Source organism: Macaca mulatta, chromosome 4 (genome assembly GCF_049350105.2).
Source record: "Macaca mulatta isolate MMU2019108-1 chromosome 4, T2T-MMU8v2.0, whole genome shotgun sequence".
NCBI classification, from domain to species: Eukaryota; Metazoa; Chordata; class Mammalia; order Primates; family Cercopithecidae; genus Macaca; species Macaca mulatta.
Window position 1 is genome coordinate 178,234,986 of NC_133409.1, and position 19,996 is coordinate 178,254,981.

At 42.8% G+C, this 19,996-nt stretch overlaps 1 long non-coding RNA gene and 1 pseudogene across 1 annotated transcript; both read right to left on the minus strand.

Moving 5' to 3' along the window:
- Positions 1 to 33: 33 nt before the first annotated feature.
- Positions 34 to 13,905, minus strand: LOC144340582 (uncharacterized). Its single transcript, XR_013416845.1, has 3 exons — positions 12,773 to 13,905; positions 4,249 to 4,335; positions 34 to 167 (listed from the first exon to the last, which is right to left on the minus strand). It is a non-coding gene; the product is annotated as an uncharacterized LOC144340582 (long non-coding RNA).
- Positions 13,906 to 15,309: 1,404 nt separating this feature from the next.
- Positions 15,310 to 17,837, minus strand: LOC144340581 (small ribosomal subunit protein uS13 pseudogene; annotated as a pseudogene).
- Positions 17,838 to 19,996: the final 2,159 nt, after the last annotated feature.

Sequence of the window (19,996 nt, forward strand, 5' to 3'; positions counted from 1 at the left end):
TGCTTTCAGATTTCTTAATGGTAAAAGGTCTGTGTGTGCCACTCAGGCTTGTGTGATGGTGACGTTTCTCAGATCAGCATTTGCTAGCATCCTGCACTGCACCTGGGCCCCATCTGTGATGGCGGCAGGGCCTGCTGTCCAATGAATAGCTCATAGTTGATTTCTCTCTGTCAACATAAGCACAAGGTCGTGGTTACTACGTGGTAGACTGGGCCAGGATGTCCAAGTGAGATGGGTATTGGTCCCCATCTCACCCCATTGGGTGAGATATATTTTGCTCATTACAACTTTTTCAGATAATAAAAAGAAATCTCATCCTTACCAGGGCCAGTCCCTGTTGTAAGTGCTGTTTATATGTTACCATGTTAGATTCTCACACCAACCCTTTGAGGAAGCTGAGGCACAGTGTGTAAATACGCTACCGAAGTTACAGTGCTAGTGGACCTGAGACTTGATCTCAGGCCAGCCTAGTTCCTAAGTGTGTTCTCACGCTAATGCCCTTGGATCAGAGAGGAATCAGTGGATACTGTCAATTGTTACAGAACAGGTTGAAAGAATTTTATTTCCAGCAGTAAGGCTGATAAGGACCAGTTGAAAACAACTAAAACTTTAGAATACATATGAAGAACCATTTTTTAAATGTAAAAAGTAAGAGCTGCAAAATAAGAGTTCTCAAAGACAAAAAGAATTTTGTGTGTGTGTGTGTGTGTAAATGGAAGCAGAAACCCAAAGAAGTAAGTGACGTACTGATGCCACTTTTCAGCCTTAGTGCATCTGCCAAATGTCAAATTGAATTTTTCTTCTCATAGCCTGGGGTGGGAAGGGGCTGCAGAACCGCACACAAAGCTCAGGGCCTGCCCAAGGGAGGAAAACTAAGAGGAGACCTCATAAAGTGAGACCCCAAAAGGATAGATGTAATGTAGGGGTGAACTAGGAATAAATCCATCTGCTTCACCCATCCCCCCAACCCCTGGGAACAGCAAGGAAGATTTCTGTCCTGGGGGAAGACATCTTACTTGAGAGCCTATATACAACCACAGGCAGTTTTTAGGGTGGTTTGTTTGCTCAACCTGGGTAGTCTTAAATCTCAAGCTGCCCAGCACTTTGGGAGGCCGAGACGGGTGGATCACGAGGTCAGGAGATCGAGACCATCCTGGCTAATGCAGTGAAACCCCGTCTCGACTAAAAAATACAAAAAACTAGCCGGGCGCGGTGGCGGGTGCCTGTAGTCCCAGCTACTCGGGAGGCTGGGGCAGGAGAATGGCGTGAACCCGGGAGGCGGAGCTTGCAGTGAGCTGAGATCCGGCCACTGCACTCCAGCCCGGGTGACAGAGCGAGACTCCATCTTAAAAAAAAAAAAAAAATGTCAAGCTGGAAATTTCAAGTGATAACAGGATTTTAGTGCCTTACAGGTAACTGGCAGAAGCAAAACAGATTGTCTTTGGAGAAACTCGGAGAGTTTCAAGGAATATAAGTTCATAGAAAAAAAATCACAAACGTAAAATAGGCAAGAACCAGCAGAAACAAGGGGCAGAAGAAGGCCACTAAGTCTTAGAAAGACTTAAGATGTTAAGTTAGCAAGCACATCCATAAAGTGTGCTTTATACTTACAGAAATAAGGGGGGTTAAATGGCATGAGCATAAAAACAATGAAGCAGATTGTAAAAAGTGCCAAACAAATCTAGGAATGAAAAATATAATTGAAATTGCAAGTTCCACTGGTTGGTTTAACAGCAGACTAGATGCCACTGAAAATAGAATAATGGATATGAAGAAATTAAGATCTTTTCAAATTTGCAAAAGCTGAAAGACTGTCATCCATATATCTGCACTACAAGAAAAGTTAAAGGATGTCCTTTGGGCATAAGGAAAATGCCTGCCTTCTGAAGGAAATGAAGAACACTGAAAATAGTAAGAACATGGGTAAATGTAGGATTTATTATTTAAACCTCTTTAAAAGACAGTTGTTTAAATGAAAGTCATAGTGTGGGATTTATATGTGTAAAAGTAGAATGGATGACCACAATAGCTTAAAGACCAGGAGAGGAGAATCATTGCTATTGTAAAGTTCTTATGCACAAAGTGACATGCTACCATTTGAAGATAGAGTGCGATAAGTTACAGATGTGTGCTAAAGCAGCTGTTAAAATGACATACCAAAAAATCATACCTATTAAACTATCAAAAGATAAAATGGAATTATTTTTAAAACTTGATTCATCAAAAAGACAGAAAAAGAGGTAAAAGGGAATAAAGACCAGATAGGATGAATAGAAGACAAATAGCAAGATGAGAGACTCAACCTAACTGTATCAAAAATCACATTAAATGTGAATAGTGTAAACACCCCAATTAAAAGGCATAGATTTTCAGACTGGATTGAAAACACATGACCCAATTATATTCTGTCTACAAGAAATGTACTTTAAATAGAAAGATACAAATACTTAAAGGATGGGAAAAAAGATATGCTAACACTAGTTACATGAAAATTAAAGTGGCTATATTAATCAAAATAGAGCAAAAAGTAATTCCCAGCATATTAGTCCATTCTCATACTGCCATAAAGAAATATCTGAGAGTGGGTAGCTTATAAACAAAAGAGGTTTAATTGGCTCATATTTCTTTTTTTTTTTTTTTTTTTTTTTTTTGAGATAGAACCTCCCTCTGTTGCCCAGGATGGACTGCAGTGACACAATCTCGGCTCACTGCAACCTCCACCTCCTGGGTTCAGGTGATTCTGCTGCCTCAGCCTCTTGAGTAGCTGGAATTACAGACATGCACCACCACGCCCAGCTAGTTTTTTTGTTTGTTTGTTCAATTTTTTTTTTTTTTAATAGAGACGGGGTTTCACCATATTGGCCAGGCTGGTCTCGAACTCCTGACCTCGTGATCCGCCCACCTCAGCGTCCCAAAGTGCTGGGATTACAAGCATGGGCCGCCGCACCCGGCCTAATTGGCTCACATTTCTGCAGGCTGTGCGGGAAGCACGGTGGGCATCCACTTGACTTCTGGGGAGGCCTCAGGAAAACTCAGTCATGGCGGAAAGTGAAAGAGAAGCATGGCCATAGCAGGAGGGAGGGGTCAGGGAAGTACCACACACTTTTAAACAACCAGATCTTGTCAGAATTCTATCATGAGAAGAGCACTAAATGGGGGAACCCACCCGCATGATCCAGTCACCCACCAGGCCCCACCTCCAACACTGGGGATTACGATTTGACATGAGATTTAGGCAGGGACACAGACCCAAGCCATATCACCCAGGATCACAGGAAGTTATTTCATACTTATAACACACACCTCATAACAAAGCTTCAAAACACATGAAGCAAGAACAAGTAGAACTTCAAGGAGACATAGATCAATCCACTATTATCAGACATTAATACCCAACCCTCAATAATTGACAGAACACGTAGGCAGGAAATCAACAAGAATAAAGTAGACTTCAACAATTCTATCAATCTACTTGACCCGACTGATATTTTTAGAACATTGTATCTTACAACCGCAGAAAATTTTTCTTGAGAAAATTGAGAAACAACTCAATTTTGTTTCTGAGAAATAACTTGAGAAAAATTTTTAGTTGTTTGAGTTAAAATAATAGTATCGGATTTATAATATATGTAAAAGGAAAAGTTTTTGTAAGAAGGAATGTAAAATGTAGAAGGATTAAGTTTTTCTCAAGTACATATGGAACGTTTATAGAGATGGACTACATTATAGACCATTTAAAAAGTCTCAAATTCAAAAGATTTGTCACATGAAGTATATTGTCTGGCCATGGTGGAATTAAATTAGAAATCAATAGCAGAAACTAGAAAAGAGAAAAACCTAAAGTAAGCAGAAGGAAAGGAATAATAAAGGTCAAAGTGGGACTTAATGAAATTTTTTAAATAGAGAAAAATTAATGAATCAAAATTTGGGGAGTTTGGGGGGAAATATTTTTAAATTGAGAAATCTCCAGCCAGGTAGATATATCAGGGAAAAAAGAAACAAGACACAAGTTACCAATATAAGCAATGAGACAGGTGACATCACTGAAGAGCCTACAGATAGAAAGGATAGTGAGGAAATATTAGGAACACCTTTATAGCAATAAATTCAACATGGATTAAATTGACACATCCTTTGAAAGGCACAGATTACCAAAGCTCACCCAAGAAGAAATAGATTACCTGAATAGCTCTATGTCTGTTCAAGAAGTTGAAATTACAGTTTAAAAACCTGTAACGAAAATCTCACCTGTATTCCCAGCATGTTGGGAAGTTGAGATGGGAGGATCACTTGAAGCCAGGAGTTCAAGGACAGGCTGGACAACATAGTGAGATTCTGAAGAAAAAAGAAAAAAACTAAAAAACTAAAAAAATTAGCCAGGCATGGTAGCACATGCCTGTAGTCCTAGCTACTTGAGAGGCTGAGGCAGGATGATTGCTTGAGCCTAGGAATTGAAGGCTGCAGTGATCTATGATCACACCACTGCACTCTAGCCTCGCTGACAAATCAAGGCCCTGACTCAAGAAAGGGAGAGAAGGAGAGAGAGAGAGGAAGAAATACTTTCTACCTCATTATCTGAGGCCAGAATTATCCTAGTACCAAAATTATCCTAGGACCCTGGTCAAACAACATGCTACAAAGGAAAGAAAACTACAGACCAACATTTCTCATGAGCATAGGGTAAAATTCTAAGCCAATTTATCAAATTGAATCCTACAAGATAAGAAACAGGTAACACAGCATGATCAAGAGGGAATATCCAAGGAGTATAGGGTTGACTTAACATTTGAAAAATCAATCAATATAATTCATTGTATAAACAAACTCAAAAAGAATAATCGTATAATCAATACAGAAAGGCATTTGACAAAATCCAGCTTTTGCAAAATTCCATTGCAAAATTCAATGGACGTACAAATGAGCTACTAGAACAAATAAGTGAGTCTGTCAAGGTTGCAGGATAAAAAGTAGTGTACAAAAATCAGTTGTATATGGTAGCAATGAAAAATTAATAATTGAAATAAAAAATCAACAACATTCGCAGTCGCATAAACAATACTACCTTTGCAATAGCAGAAATACCTGGGATAAGTCTGACCAAAAAAATGAGAAAAATACCGTACACTGAAAACTACAAAATATTACTATGGTAAAGAAGACCTAAGTAGATGATATACCTTGTTCATGGGTTACAAGACTCAATATTGTTAAGATGTCGTGTCATACTCCCAAAATATAGATTCAATATAGATTTAATATAATCTCAATCAAAATCCCAGCAGCCTATTTGTGCATGCGTGTGTGTGTGTGTGTGTGTGTGTGTGTGTATGTGTGTTTGTGTAAATTGACAAGCTGATTCTAAAATATTTGTAGAACTTCAAAGGACCTAGAGTAGCCAAACAACTCCACAAAAGAAGAACCAAGTTTGAGGACTAATATTACCATATTTTAAGGAGTTATTCTGAAGCTACAGTAATCAAGACAGTGTGGTATTGACATGAAGGATATACCAATAGATCAATGATACAGGAATTGTATCCAGAATATAAAGTACTTTCAAAACTCAGCAATAAGAAAACAAACAATCCAAATGGAAAATGAAGGAAAGACATCAACAGACATTTTACCAAAGAATATATTTAGACAGCAAATAAATGAATGAAAAGATGTTCTAACATCATTAACCATTAGGAAAAAGGCAAATTAAAATCATGATATCACTAACTTCTACTAGAATGGTTAAAAGATAGCGATAACACGGAATTCTGACAAGTATGCTGAGAAACTTCATCTCTCATATATTGCTGGTGGTAATGTATAATTTCACAACCATTCGGAAAAATATTTCCCAGTTTACTTATAAAAGTAAACATGAAATTATTGTATGACCCAGTAATTTCACTCTTGGGCATTTATCCTGGGGAAATGAACTTATGGTCACACAAAAACCCATACTCAAATGTTCATGGCAGCTTTATGTGTAATGAACAAAACCCAGGAAAAAAACAAATGTCCTTCAGTGTGTGAACTTGTGATCCGTGAAATACTGCTTAACAATAAAAAGGAGCAAGTTATTAACACACCCAGTAACTTGGAAGGATCTCAAGGGAATTATATGGAGTGGAAAAAAACCCAGACCAAAAAGGCACTGATGTATGATTCCAATTATATAACATCCTTGAAATGAAAAAATTGTAGGAATGGAGACCAGACTAGTGGTTGCCTGAGATTAGGGATGTTGGGGGTACGGAGGGGTCGGTGTGGCTGTAACAGGGCAATAAAAAGGATCATCGTGGTGATGGAACTCTTCTATATCTTGACTGTGGTTGTCAGTATACGGACCTACACATGAAATAAAACTGCACAGAACACACCCCACCGCTGCCCCCAACACACACACTACAAGTAAAACTAAGGAAATCTGAATCAGGTCTGTGGATTGTACCGTCAATTTCCTAGTTTTGACAATGTGCTACAGTTATATTAGATGTTACCACTGGAGGTATCAAATGTTACACAGGACCTTTCTGTATGATATCCGCCACTTCCTCTGAATCTATAATTGTTTCAAAAGGTAAACACAAATTTGGGAAAGAGAAAAGGGGATAGGAGGAGGGAGGCCCATACAGGTATATGTGAATTGTCCTGACTCAAACTTCCTTGCAGAATGGATGATTCCTGTGGATTTATTACAGTATTCAAATAAATAAATGGTCATGCATGGGAACAGTGATGAAAATGGGTCAAAATCAATGCAAAATCACAGTGGTTACTCCAACCCTGTGCACTGAGCCTGGAGGAAGTCTACAGGGGGTGGAGGGGAATGAGGGTGGGGTGGATGTCTCCAGTAGACAGTTAGTCCTGGATTTCCTGAGGATGAAAAGCAACTGAGAGCATAAGAACAAGCAAAACAAAGAAGGCAGGTAGTGCTCAGAACATAAGGCCGCAGCATGCACTGCCTTTTGCACCGTAGGTAAGGCTGGTCTCTCCCTGAAAAAGGCAGGCAGCCAGGGTGACCCCAAGGACGGCGAGGCGGGGTACAGGGCTGGGCTCTGTGGCAGCCTGTTCTGGTGCCCAGCCTCTGCTGGGAAGGAGCTGTGGGCCAGCCTGTGGGGAGGAATGCCTAGACTGGTTGAAGAGGGCTGTGGTGGGTCAGGATGTGGAGGGCACTCGTGGTGGGCTTCCAAAAACCTAGGATCGGTCCCCAGGACTCTCCCTCCATGTCCCCTTCATGCCTCCAACCCCAGCCGTTGGCCATCCCCTGCTCTAGCTGGGGCAACCTCCTTCAGTAGTGTTGATGGCAAAATTTTGGATCTTATTTTTAGCAAAACTACTCTGTATATGACTTGTTTAGCATCACACTACCTGCCAAGTGGGTATCTTCTCTGGGACAAGATGCTCTCTTTGCCCATCCGTTATGGACTGAATGTTTCTGTCCCCTGAAAATTCATATGCTGAGGCCCTAACCCCAGTGTGATGGTCTTAGCAGGCGGGGCCTTTGGGAGGTGCTTGGGCTTAGATGAGGTCTTCAGGGTGGAGCCCCCACAGTGGGATTAGTGTCCTCACAGGAAGAGGATGAGACCACAGTTCTCTTGGGCATGTGAGGGTACAGCAAGGACACAGCCATGGAGAGGCCAGGAGGGGAGCCCTCACCAGGACCCCAGTCATGCTGGCACCCAGCTCCAGGGACTTCCCAGCCTCCAGAACTGTGAGAAATCGGTTTCTCTTGTTTAAGGCATGCAGTCTACGGTATTTGGTTATGGCAGGCTGAGCTAAGCCCCCATCTCTAGCAGTAACATTCAGTGACTATCCCTATCATGTTCAGAGTGATATCCCTCCAGGGGCATCTACTGCCTCCCCCTCCACTAACCACTCAGCCACACCCATCCTTACTGCCAAGAGGTTTTTTTTTTTTTCCCCCTTTCTTCATTAAGACTTTTTTTAGAGGCTAGGCATGGTGGCCCAGCCCTGTAATCCTAGCACTTTGGGAGGCTGAGGCAGGTGGATCGCTTGAACTCAGGAGTTCAAGATCAGCCTAGCCAACACGGCAAGACCTTATTTCTACAAAAAAATACACAAATTAGCTGGACATGGTGGTGCATGCCTGTAGTCCCAGCTACTCAGGAGGTTGAGGTGGGAGGATCACCTGAGCCTGGCAGATTGAGGCTGCAGTGAGCTGAGATCACACCACTGCACTCCAGCCTGGGTGACAGAGCAAGACCCTATCTTAAAAAAAAAAAAAAAAGACTTTTTTAAAGAATAATTTTAGATTTATGGGAAAAAAGCAGTACAGAGAGTGCCTATGTACTTCCCCCAACACACACACATACACACACACACATACAATTTCTCCTAATATTAACATCTTTCATTAGTATGATACATTTGTTACAGTTAGTGAACCAATATTGATACGTGTTGTTATTACCTAGGGTCCAGACTATATTCAGACACCCTTAGTTTTCCCCTGAGTCCTTTTCCTGTCCCAGGTCCCTCCAGGACCTCACGCTCCATTGAGTCCTCCTGGCTGTGAGTGTCTGAGGCTCTCCTGGTTTGGGGTGGTCTTGACAGTTCTTCAGGGTGCTACTTGAGGAAATTGTGGAATGCCCCCTTGTTGCAATTTGTCTGATATTTTTTTCTTGAGATTAGATAGGCGCTTTGGATTTTAGAGAGGAAGACCACAGAGGTAAAATGCCATTGTCATCACGTTATTTCAAGGGCACATAGTCTCAATGTGATTTAGGGCTGTTGCTGTTGACCTTGATCAGCTGGCCGAGGTGGTGATTGTCAGGCATCTCCACTGTGAAATTACTCTCCTCTGGTCCCCTTTCCATTCTGTCCTCTTTGGAAGGAAGTCACTATGTGCAATCCACCGTTAAAGAGTGGAGAATTCTGCTCCCCTCCTTTAGGGTGGAATAGATACATAAAGCATTTCAAATTCTGCAGGGGAGATCTCTTCTCCCCCACTCATTAATGTATTCAACCATTGATTTCTATCAGTGTGGACTCATGGGTCTTTCGACTTCGTTAAAATCCAATTCTAATACTGCTTTCTGTATTTTGTAGCTCAAACTGTTCCAGCTCTGGCCATTGGAAGCTCTTTCAGTTGGCTCCTGTGCCCCTTCAACATAAACCCATCAATGGGATGTGTGTGTTTTTACTGTTATGCTGAGCACTTCCTTACTTCCTGGCACCACAAGATGCTCCAGGCGCACCTCACATTTCCTGCTTCAGTCCCAGAATCAACCATTTCTCTCAGGAATGTTGGTTCCTTTTTTTTGAGAATGGCACTAGACACTAAGGTCTGCGTGCTGGGTGTGCTCACCGATACTGAGGTCAGCCAGGTGTCTCTAATACACTGTTGTCAGGTTATGTTCTGACCTACACTCTCCACTCCATCAATCTACTCTTGCATTTTCCAGTTCTTAATTGGCATTCCCATATCTATGTCTTCCTCACCTCCAACCCCAGGCCGTCACATGCCAGGGGGTTGTCACCTCCTGCATGATTTCCCAGCAGAAGTTGCCTTTCTCTTCTCTGGAGCACTCTGCACACTGAGGACACAGCTTGCTTGTTTTGTCTTGGAGCTTCTCTGCCCTATCTTCAGGCCCCTCCTTGGCTCTAAGCCTTGAGGGCAGGTCAGTGTCTCCAACCACTGACTCTCCTCAAGGTTCTAGCTCTGTAACTCATCCATCCAGGACTGCTTGGACCTTGACAATATATCACCATCCTGAGGAGTCCTGTCACAAAGGACTGAGAAAGCTTCCAGCTGCTGGGTTCTTCCTCCCTCAACCTGATGGAACCAGCCCAGCAGGAAGCCAGGAAGGGGTGTTGTTTCAGTGTTACTCTTATTATCTGTAAGAATGCACACCAATGGAGAGGAAGTGATATAATAAGGAACTTAGGAGGTGTCAGTTGAAATTGGAAATAAGATTAATTGCTGTTAATTCTCTTTAGTCATCCCATGTTGACTCATGTTTTCAAACTATCTATATCTACCAGTTAATACCATGTTAGACTATCTTCCATTTTAAAGAAAAGACTGGCCGGGTACAGTGGCTCACGTCTGTAATCCCAGCACTTTGGGAGGCCGAGGTGGGCGGATCACAAGGTCAGGAGATCAAGACCATCCTGGTTAACATGGTGAAACTCCGTCTCTACTAAAAATACAAAAAATTAGTCGGGTGTGGTGGCGGGCGCCTATAGTCCCAGCTACTGGGGAGGCTGAGGCAGGAGAACGGCGTGAACCTGGGAGGTGGAGGTTGCAGTGAGCAGAGATCACGCCACTTCACTCCAGCCTGGGCGACAGAGCAAGACTCCGTCTTAAAAAACAGAAACAAAAAAAAAGAGAGAGGGAGAGAAGACTGATATAAAAGAGGGGTTTTAAAAGACTGAGTTGAGGAATTTATATAAATAGGAAAAAAAAACTTTGTAAATCTTCAAGGAACGAGTGTCAAGAGGTTTCTGTGGGGAAAAAGACTCTACAAAGTTACCCAGGCAGTTCTCTTAGGTTTGGAGCAAGGGAGCAGTAACACAGCAAAAAACTACACCAGAAGCCCTCCTTTTAAGGAGCTAAGATTGTGCTGAATTCTCAGTGTAACCTGCTGGATCATGGGGAGTAGAGTGTCTATGCAAGCATATTCCTTAGAATACAGGTTATGGAACATAGTTTCTCCTCTGAGTGAACGTTATTCAATATTCGCTTTAGCGAAGAGGTCAAATTAAACTAGTTAGTTGGCAGCCAGCGAGATCCACCCAATTCCAAGGAAATGACTGAGGCCAAAGAGGATGCTTTTCATCTCTTATAATTGGAGAAATAATGGTCTCGTTTTCCTGTGGCCAACATTGGGGTTGGCCCCAATGGCATGTTGCCCCCAAACCCAGGTGGCATTTTCACCACAAGTCTCCTTCGTGAATTACTTGGGTCCATTGTAACGTGCACTGAGCACCTGGCTTATACTCCATCCAGTTCCTGTGGGGGCTGTGAGGACAGGAGGAAGGGATGAACCCACTCCTCCCTTTGAGGAGAAGACTTTTAAGGGGACTTCCGTCCCTATCTTGACCTCATCAGTTCTTGGCTCAAGCTGATGTGCTAGACGGTTATGCTCAAAGAGCTGCATGAACACGTGGGAAGAGGCAGAGCCTTGGGACCCTTGCCCGGGGAGGAAAGCCACCGGGAACTTCCTGGTCTTGGAGCTCCCCCCACCTCACCTTTCTCCCATTCCCGGGCCCCAGTGTACCTGTTTAGAAAGACATTGCTCAACAGCACACTGGCTAGAGCTTCAGAAGGGCCATTTTCCCCTAGTGGTGAATGGAAACTTTTCTCAGAAGAATGCTTGACTTTACAGAAGCAACAGTTTTCTTAGATAAAACTCCATACCCAGTGATGGATTATCAGCTCCCACATTGTGCCTATGGTGACTTTCCTTGTTTTAGGACAGGGAGAGTCATGGAAGGGTGTCTGGACTTGGGATAGGGCTGCCTTTTTTCTTCCTCTTTTAATATCCATGGGTGGGGGTTGGAGGAGAGGCATCAGGGGCAAGCTGGGCGGGAAGGAACTGCAGAAGCGCACTGTAGTCACCTGAGCACCATTGGCAGGGAAAGCTCCGTGAGAAAGGTGAGAGCGTCAGATGGTTCAGGGACTGGAAACCCAGGCCATTCCTCGATTAGCATCTGTGAGCTCTGTCCGAGGAGAAAATACACACAGAAAAAAATGTGTATTTAGCCGAGCTCAGTGGTTCATGCCTGTAATTCCAGCACTTTGGGAGACTGAGGCAGGAGGATCATGAGGTCAGGAGATGGAGACCATCCTGACCAATGTGGTGAAACCCCTTCTCTACTAAAAGATACAAAAATTAGCTGGGCGTGTTGGCGTGTGCCTGTAGTCCCAGCTACTTGGGAGGCTGAGGCAAGAGAATCACTTGAACCAGGGAGTCAGAGGTTGCAGTGAGCCAAGATCTCACCACTGCACTCCAGCCTGGCGACAGAGCAAGACTCTGTCTCGAAAAAAAAAAAAAAAAAAAAAGTATATTCTTACAGACTTTGTCTTTCTCAACTAGTGAGGTAAGTTGGAGGCCTTCCTTTCATTTAGGAGGTGCTCACATCTGGCACACTGTGCATCTTAGTGCCTCTTGGTTCTTAGACCACGCAGCACCCAGGGAAGATTGGGAGGTATGAGAATGGGGGGCAGTTTCTTGGATCTATAAGCAGCCAGATTTGTCATGTTTCTTTTAGGCCTCTAACAGGCCTCCATCTCTTTGTTCCCGAGGGAAACTCGTAGGCATATAATGCCTTCTGAACTTCTAAAATGTGTCACTTTTTCTCAGCTGGTAAACTTTGCCCCTATTTCATTTTAAAGTTCTCAGAATAAAAGTACAGCTGGTATATTTGACTTCATAATAATAGCTGACATTTCTGAGCACTTCCTGTGTGTTCAAGCAGGTTGAGCATCTGATATACCCTCCATCAGTTCATGCCCCCTACAGCCCCTCAAGGCAGGTTTTGCTCACACAGGAAAATAGAACATACTGGTCCAAAACGCAAAGGATTGTAGATTGCGCTGAGGATGATGAAGAAGCTGATGCAGCAGAGCTCCATGCTGACCCTCTGTCTGCCAAAAGGCAGGACATAGATTGACAAAGAGAAAAGGTATCCTGCCCTGTCCCTTGCTCTGCCAGGGAGAACAAAGGTTGCCACCGAAGACAGCTGTGGGCCCCCAACGGCCTGGAGATGGAACCAGAGACGTTTACACTAACAAGCTTTACTGACTAACCTGCATCGGCCATGGCTTTGCCTTCCCTCGAGTTGCTGCCCACAGAGACCCACAGTTCTTCTGCTTTGTCCTGCTGCTTCTCCAAACTGTATTGTTCCTTGTTGAAGATGCTAGATAAGCCAGCGTTCTAAACCCCTGCTCCGAGTGACCTCTCACTGAGATTTCTCCACATGGTGTGTGCACTGTGCGTGTTCATCAACTGGCTTATCTTCCTCTTGTTAATCTGTTTTTTTTTCCACAAGGGTCTGCCCTAACTGTGAACTTATGAGAGTTAAAGACAAATTATATTTCCTCCCCGATACTCACATTTGACAATTAAATTTAGAGAAATTAAGTAACCTTCCCAAGGCCACTTGGCTAAGTAAGCAGTCAAACAAAATTACTAATTAAATTTGATTCCACAGTTGGAGTTTTTTCTTTTTCTTGTTTTGAGACAGGATCTCACTCTGTTTCTCAGGCTGGAGTGCAGTGGCACGATCACAGCTCACTGGAGCCTCAACCTCCTGAGATCAAGCTCAAGGCTGGAGTGCAGTGGTGTGAACACAGCTCACTGTAACCTCAACCTCCTGAGATCAAGCTCAAGGCTGGGGTGCAGCAGTGTGAACACAGCTCACTGTAACCTCAACCTCCTGAGATCAAGCTCAAGGCTGGAGTGCAGCGGTGTGAACACAGCTCACTGTAACCTCAACCTCCTGAGATTAAGCTCAAGGCTGGAGTGCAGCGGTGTGAACACAGCTCACTGGAGTCTCAACCTCCTGAGATCAAGCTCAAGGCTGGAGTGCAGTGGTGTGAACACAGCTCACTGGAGCCTCAACCTCCTGAGATCAAGCTCAAGGCTGGAGGAGTGCAGCAGCATGAACACAGCTCACTGGAGCCTCAACCTCCTGAGATCAAGCTCAAGGCTGGAGTGCAGCGGTGTGAACACAGCTCACTGGAGCCTCAACCTCCTGAGATCAAGCTCAAGGCTGGAGTGCAGTGATGTGAACACAGCTCACTGTAACCTCAAACTCCTGGCCTCAAACAGCCCTCCCGCCCCAGCTTTCTGAATAGCTGGGACTACAGGCACGCACCACCATGCCAAGCTAATTTTTATAGTTATTTCTGTAGTGACAGGGTCTCACTATGCTGCCCAGGCTGGAATACATGTATTTATTCAAAAAGGAAGAAAATTCTCAAACTGCCTTTGCAAAAGTCATAATAACAGAGAAAATTATGACCGTGAAAGATATCAGATCTAACTGACCCCATCTTGCTTCTAACCTCTAAACTGTTCTTCCTTCCTGGGCGTAGGCCAAACTAGCTTTGGGAAGGAATTTAGTGTATAGTTAATATAATAGCCTTTCCTAAAAGGCTAAACTGTTCTTGTAAAACAAAGGAAAGCCACCAGCCACCAAGTCAAGATGAGAGGGTCTAGAATTCTAAATATTACCAGCCATTATTCCAGAGGTCATAAGATTTGCAACTTCCCCAATTACTCTTGAAGGTAACATCATTACTGTGAACCTGAGATTGAACTTTTGAGGTATCTTTTCAGGATTTTGCATTTCTAACATCCAGATGGCCCTACCTGGACTTGCCAGCAAGTTCTGTGGCCCCCACCCAGGAACAGACCCAGCAGAGGAGAACAGCTTCAACTCCCTGTGATTTCATCCCTGAGCCAGCCAGTCAGCACCCCCAATTCGCTGGCCCCCTGTCCACCAAATTATTCTTTAAAACTCTGATCCCTGAGTTTTGGGGGAGACTGATTTGAGTAATAATAAAACTCTGGTCTCCTGCACAGCCAGCTCTGTGTGAATTACTCTTTCTCTATTGTAATTCCCCTGTCTTGATAAATTGGCTCTGTCTAGGCAGGAGGCAAGGTGAACCCCTTGGGTGGTTACAATTCTGACATGCTGCAACATGGATGAACCAAAGACATATGCTAAGTGAGGTAAGCCAGTCACAAAAGGAACAGTATTGTATGATTTCACTTATAGAATCAGCAAATTCATAGATACAGAAAGTAGACTAGGCCAGGCATGGTGGCTCATGTCTGTAATCCCAGCATTTTGGGAGACCAACGGGGATGGATCACTTGAGGTCAGCAGTTCAAGACCAGCCTGGCCAACATGGTGAAACCCTGTCTCCACTAAAAATACAAAAATTAGCTGGGTGTTGTGGCAGGCACCTGTAATCCCAGCTACTCAGGAGGCTGAGGCAGGTGAATTGCTTGAAACTGGGAGGCAGAGTTTGCAGTCAGCCAAGATTGTGCCACTGCACTCCAGCCTTGGTGACACAGCAAGATTCCATCTTAAAAAAAAAAAATAAAATAAAGAAAGAAAGAAAGAAAAGAAAGAACAGAGCCAGGTATGGTGGTGTGCTCCAGTAGTCCCAGCTACTTGCAAGGGTAAAGTGGGAGTGTAACTACCTAAGGGGTTATAATATCATGTCATCTACAGAGACAACTTAACTTCTTCCTTTCCAATGTGGATGCCCTTTATTTCTTTTTCTTGCCTAACTGCTCTAACAAGGACTTCCAGTACCATGTTGAATAGAAGTAGTGAAAATGGGCATTCTTGTCTTGTTCCTGATCTTAGAGGAAAAGCTTTCAACTTTTCCCTGTTGAATATGATGTTGACTTTGGCCTTATCATATATGGCCTTCATTGTGCTGAGGTGGATTCCTTTTATACCTAATTTGTTAAGAGTTTTTATGAAGAAAGCACAGTGAATTTTGTCAGGTGTCTTTTCTGCAAATATTGAGATGATCATATGGTTTTTGTCCCTCATTCTGTAAATGTGATATATCACATCAATTGATTTGAATATGTTGAGCCATCCTTGCATTCCAAGGATAAATCCCACTTGATCATGATGAATGGTTCCTTTGCTCTGCTGTTGAATTCTAGTTGCTAGTATTTTTGGGGGGTATATAAACTATTAATTAACAGACAAGGCCCCAGACTTATTTCTTCTTGGACATACCTATGGTATGGACCTGATGGCCAATGGTCTTGGTGTGCTGACCTTGGACACAAAAGTCCCAGAATTGGTGCAGCCCTTTATTGACCCAAATCTTCTTTAGTTTCTCCAGACCATTGGCCAGGTCCTGGCTATATTTTCCATCATGTACATCCTCCTGTCTATTCAAGAACCAGTCTGGGATCTTGTACTGGCATGGATTCTGCATAATGGTGATGACATGTTCCACCACATCCTCAGTGAGCTTTCCTGACCTTTTGGTGAGGTCAGATCTGCTTTCCTCAATGCCACATGAGCATATCTTTGACCCACACCCTTAATGATGGCAAAGGCTATTTTCTGTCACCCCTTGAATACTCACAAAATGTGCTGGAACCTCTCAAGGATCACTGAACACATGGTGGCAGCATAAGCAGCAGTCTGTAGGACTCTGGTGTAAGAGTAGCTTGCTAGAATTGTGTTGAGGACTTTTGCATCTATGTTCATTAGGGATATTGGCCTTTAATTTTCTTTTCTTGTAGTGTCCTTGCCTGCTCTGCTATAGGAGTAATGCTAGTCTCATAAAACAAAAGGTTTTATCTTTTTTCCCAAAAAAATTCCTTTTCTGATAAAGTGTCATTGCCTTTTTGCCCCAAGTCTGGCTCCATCAATGAAATAATAAACTCTGAAGCTGATGTCACTACAATGCTCCCAGGCACTTTAGGATATTTGACATTTTATTTAGGAGACAGTTTCATTTTTCTACTGTGCGATTACAAAGAAATCATTTTCCATGCAGCATACTTGCTCTCAATCGAAACACTCAGATGTGATTTCAAAGCCTTGACACAGACCTGGTGGGCTGTGGATTTCCAGGACGGGTTGACTCTGGACACTGTAGCCCCCTGGGCCTCCCAGATGTGTGTGTGTGTGTGTGTGTGTGTGTGTGTGTGTGTGTGTGTGTGTGTGAGAGAGAGAGAGAGAGAGAGAGAGAGAATGAGAGAGAGAGAGAGAGAGACTGAGCAGTGACTGTCAGCCCTGATTCTAGATGCTGGGTGGCAGCCCCCAGATCCTAAAGGGAGGATCTGCTGACCCCAGAATTCACCCAAGCTGGAGAAGCTTAGCTTTTGGATGCTGTGCAGTCTTCTTGCACTTTTCTTCTGTATGCTGTGTAGATCCACATGTGATCTCTAAGGACTGAATTCTGAGGGATGCCAGCAGTTCAAGGAGACTAAAGTATCAACAGTTTACCATGTGCCAGAGAGTGCTAAGCAACTGTGTGAGTTTCCTCGTTTAGTTCTCCTAAGGACCCCATGAGGTAGGGACTCCAGTGCTCTCTCTTTTTAGCAAGCCTGTGCATTGAGCTTCTCTTTGGTTTTCAATTCCCACAACCATAGTTTTAAGTCAAGACTTCCTCACTGGAACAACAGGCATAGAAGCGCTTGTGTCCCCTGACTCCTGGATATTGCTTTGAGGAGTCTGACCCAGCATCTGATGTGTGCTTGGCTGTGCCGAGACAGAAACCTTTAACTGTGGACATAGCAGAGGCTGGTCTCTAGGCTGGACACCATGCAGGTGATACTCAAATGACAGAGTAAATAAAGGGGATTCTGGGGATATGTATTCCTGGCAATAAATGACACAGAAAGAGTCACTGTAGGAAAACATGACTCCCGCCAGACTGCACAAAGGGTGGAAAGAGGGAAAGAGAAAGGTGTGTGCTTGATTCTCCCTGAGAATTGGAACAAGACAAAAATGCCCACTTTCACAACTTCTACTCAATTTGGTACTGGAAGTCCTACCCAGAGTCAGACAAGAGAAATAAATAAAGGTCATTCAAATTGGAAAAGAGGAAGTCAAACTGCCACTGCTTCCTGATGACGTGATTGTATACCTAGAATGCCCTAAAGACTCTTCCAAAAAACTCCTAGATCTGATAAATGAATTCAGTAAAGTTTCAGGATACAAAATTAATGTACACAAAGCAGTAGCTGTGCTATACACCAACAATGACCAAGCTGAGAATCAATCAAGAACTCAATCCCTTTTACAACAGCTGTAAAAAATTAAAATAATAATAATAAAATACTTAGGAAAATACTTAACCAAGGAGGTGAAAGAGCTTTACTAGGAAAACTATAAGGCACTGCTGAAAGAAATCATAGATGACACAATCAGATGGAAACACATCCCATCTCATGGATGGGTAGAATCAATATTGTAAAAATGACCATACTGCTCAAAGCAATTATAGATTCAATGCAATTCCCATCAAAATACCATCATCATTCTTCACAGAACTAGAAAAAAAAAATCCTAAAATTAATATGGAACCAAAAAAAGGTACACATAGCCAAAGCAACACTAAGCAAAAGGAAGAAAGCCAGAGGGATCACATTACCTGACTTCAAATTATACTACAAGACTATAGTCACCAAAACAGCATGGTACTGGAATAGAAATAAGCAGATAAACCAATGGAACAAAATAGAGAACACAGAAATAAAGCCAAATACTTACAGTCAACTGATCTTTGACAAAGCATACAAAAACATAAAGTGGAGAAAGGATATTCTATTCAATAAATGGTGCTGAGAAAACTGGCAAGCCACATGTAGAAGAATGAAACAGGATCCTCATCTCTCACCTTATACAAAAATCAACTCAAGATGGATCAAACACTTAGAATCTAAGACCTGAAGACATACAAATTCTAGAAGATCATATTGGGAAGAACTCTTCTACACATTGGATTCAGAAAAGAATTCATGACTAAAAACCCAAAAACAAATGCAACGAAAACAAAAATAAATAAATGGCACCTAATTAAACTGAAAGGCTTCTGCACAGCAAAAGAAATAATCAGCAGAGTAAACAGACAACCCACAGAGTGGGGAGAAAATATTCTCAAATTATGCCTCTGTCAAAGGATAAATATCCAAAATCTACAAGGAACTCAAACAAATCAGCAAAAATAACAATAATAATAATCCCATCAAAAAGTGGGCAAAGGGTGTGAACAGACAATTCTCAAAAGAAGATATACAAATAGTCAACGAACATATGAAAAAATGCTCAACATCACTAATTATCAGGGAAATGCAAATTAAAACCACAATGTGATACCACCTTACTCTGCAAGAATGGCCATAATTAAAAAATTAAAAAAACAATAGATGTCAGCATGGATTTGGTGAAAAGGGAACACTTTTACACTGCTGGTGAAAATGTAAACTAGTACAACCACTATGGAAAACAGGGTGGAGATTCCTTAAAGAAGTAAAAGTAGAGCTACCATTCAATCCAGCAATCCCACTCCTGGGTGTCTACCCAAAGGAAAAGAAGTCATTATACGAAAAAGACACTTGCACACACATGTTTATAGCAGCACAATTCACAACTGCAAAAATACAGAACCAACCTAAATGCCCATCAACCAATGAGTGAATAAAGAAAATGTGGTATATTTACAACATGGAATACTACTCAGACATAACACTAAGTGAAATAAAAGCCTTTGCAGCAACTTGGATGGAATTGGAGGTTATTATTCTAAGTGAACTAACTCAGGAATGGAAAGCCAAATATCGTATGTTCTCACTTACAAGTGGGAACTAAACCATGTGGATGAAAAGGCCTAAGAATGATGTAATAGACTCCAGGGGGAGTTCAAGGAGGAAGGGTAGAAGGGGGATGAGGGATAAAAGACCACATATTGTGTTCAGTGTACACTCGTGGGTGATGGGTGCACCAAAATCTCAGAAATCACCACTAAAGAACTTATCCATGTAACCAAAAACCACTGGTTCCCCAAGAAACTATTGAAATAAAGTAAAACTTTTATTTTTATTTTTAGAAAAAGAAAGGTGTGTGCTAGGAGGAAGGCACCAGATTAAAGGCGTGTGAAGGGGCTGGCAGGCTGGGCTTGGAGGGGGAATGGAGCCTCCAGCTCTCAGCAGGGCAACAGTGGAACCACCTGGATGGCGGGACAGAGAGGAGCTCACAGCTCGTCCTGGACCCCATCCCCAAAAGAAAATGTCCCACCTGCTCCTTCCAAGATGCAGGGGGCCTTTGTGCACAGGGCTTTGTGGGCTCTGTAGAGGTAAAAGTATCGAGTTTTTGCACCTCCCTGGAAATTCTCTCACAACTGCCACTGTATGCCCCGGTGTCAGCCGTCACCAGCCAGGATGGAGACTCATGCCCCAGGCCAGGTCCCAGACAAGTTTGTGGCTAAAGAAATTTCACATTTCTTTAGTCTGTCTCTCTATCTAAAGTAAAGGGAAGA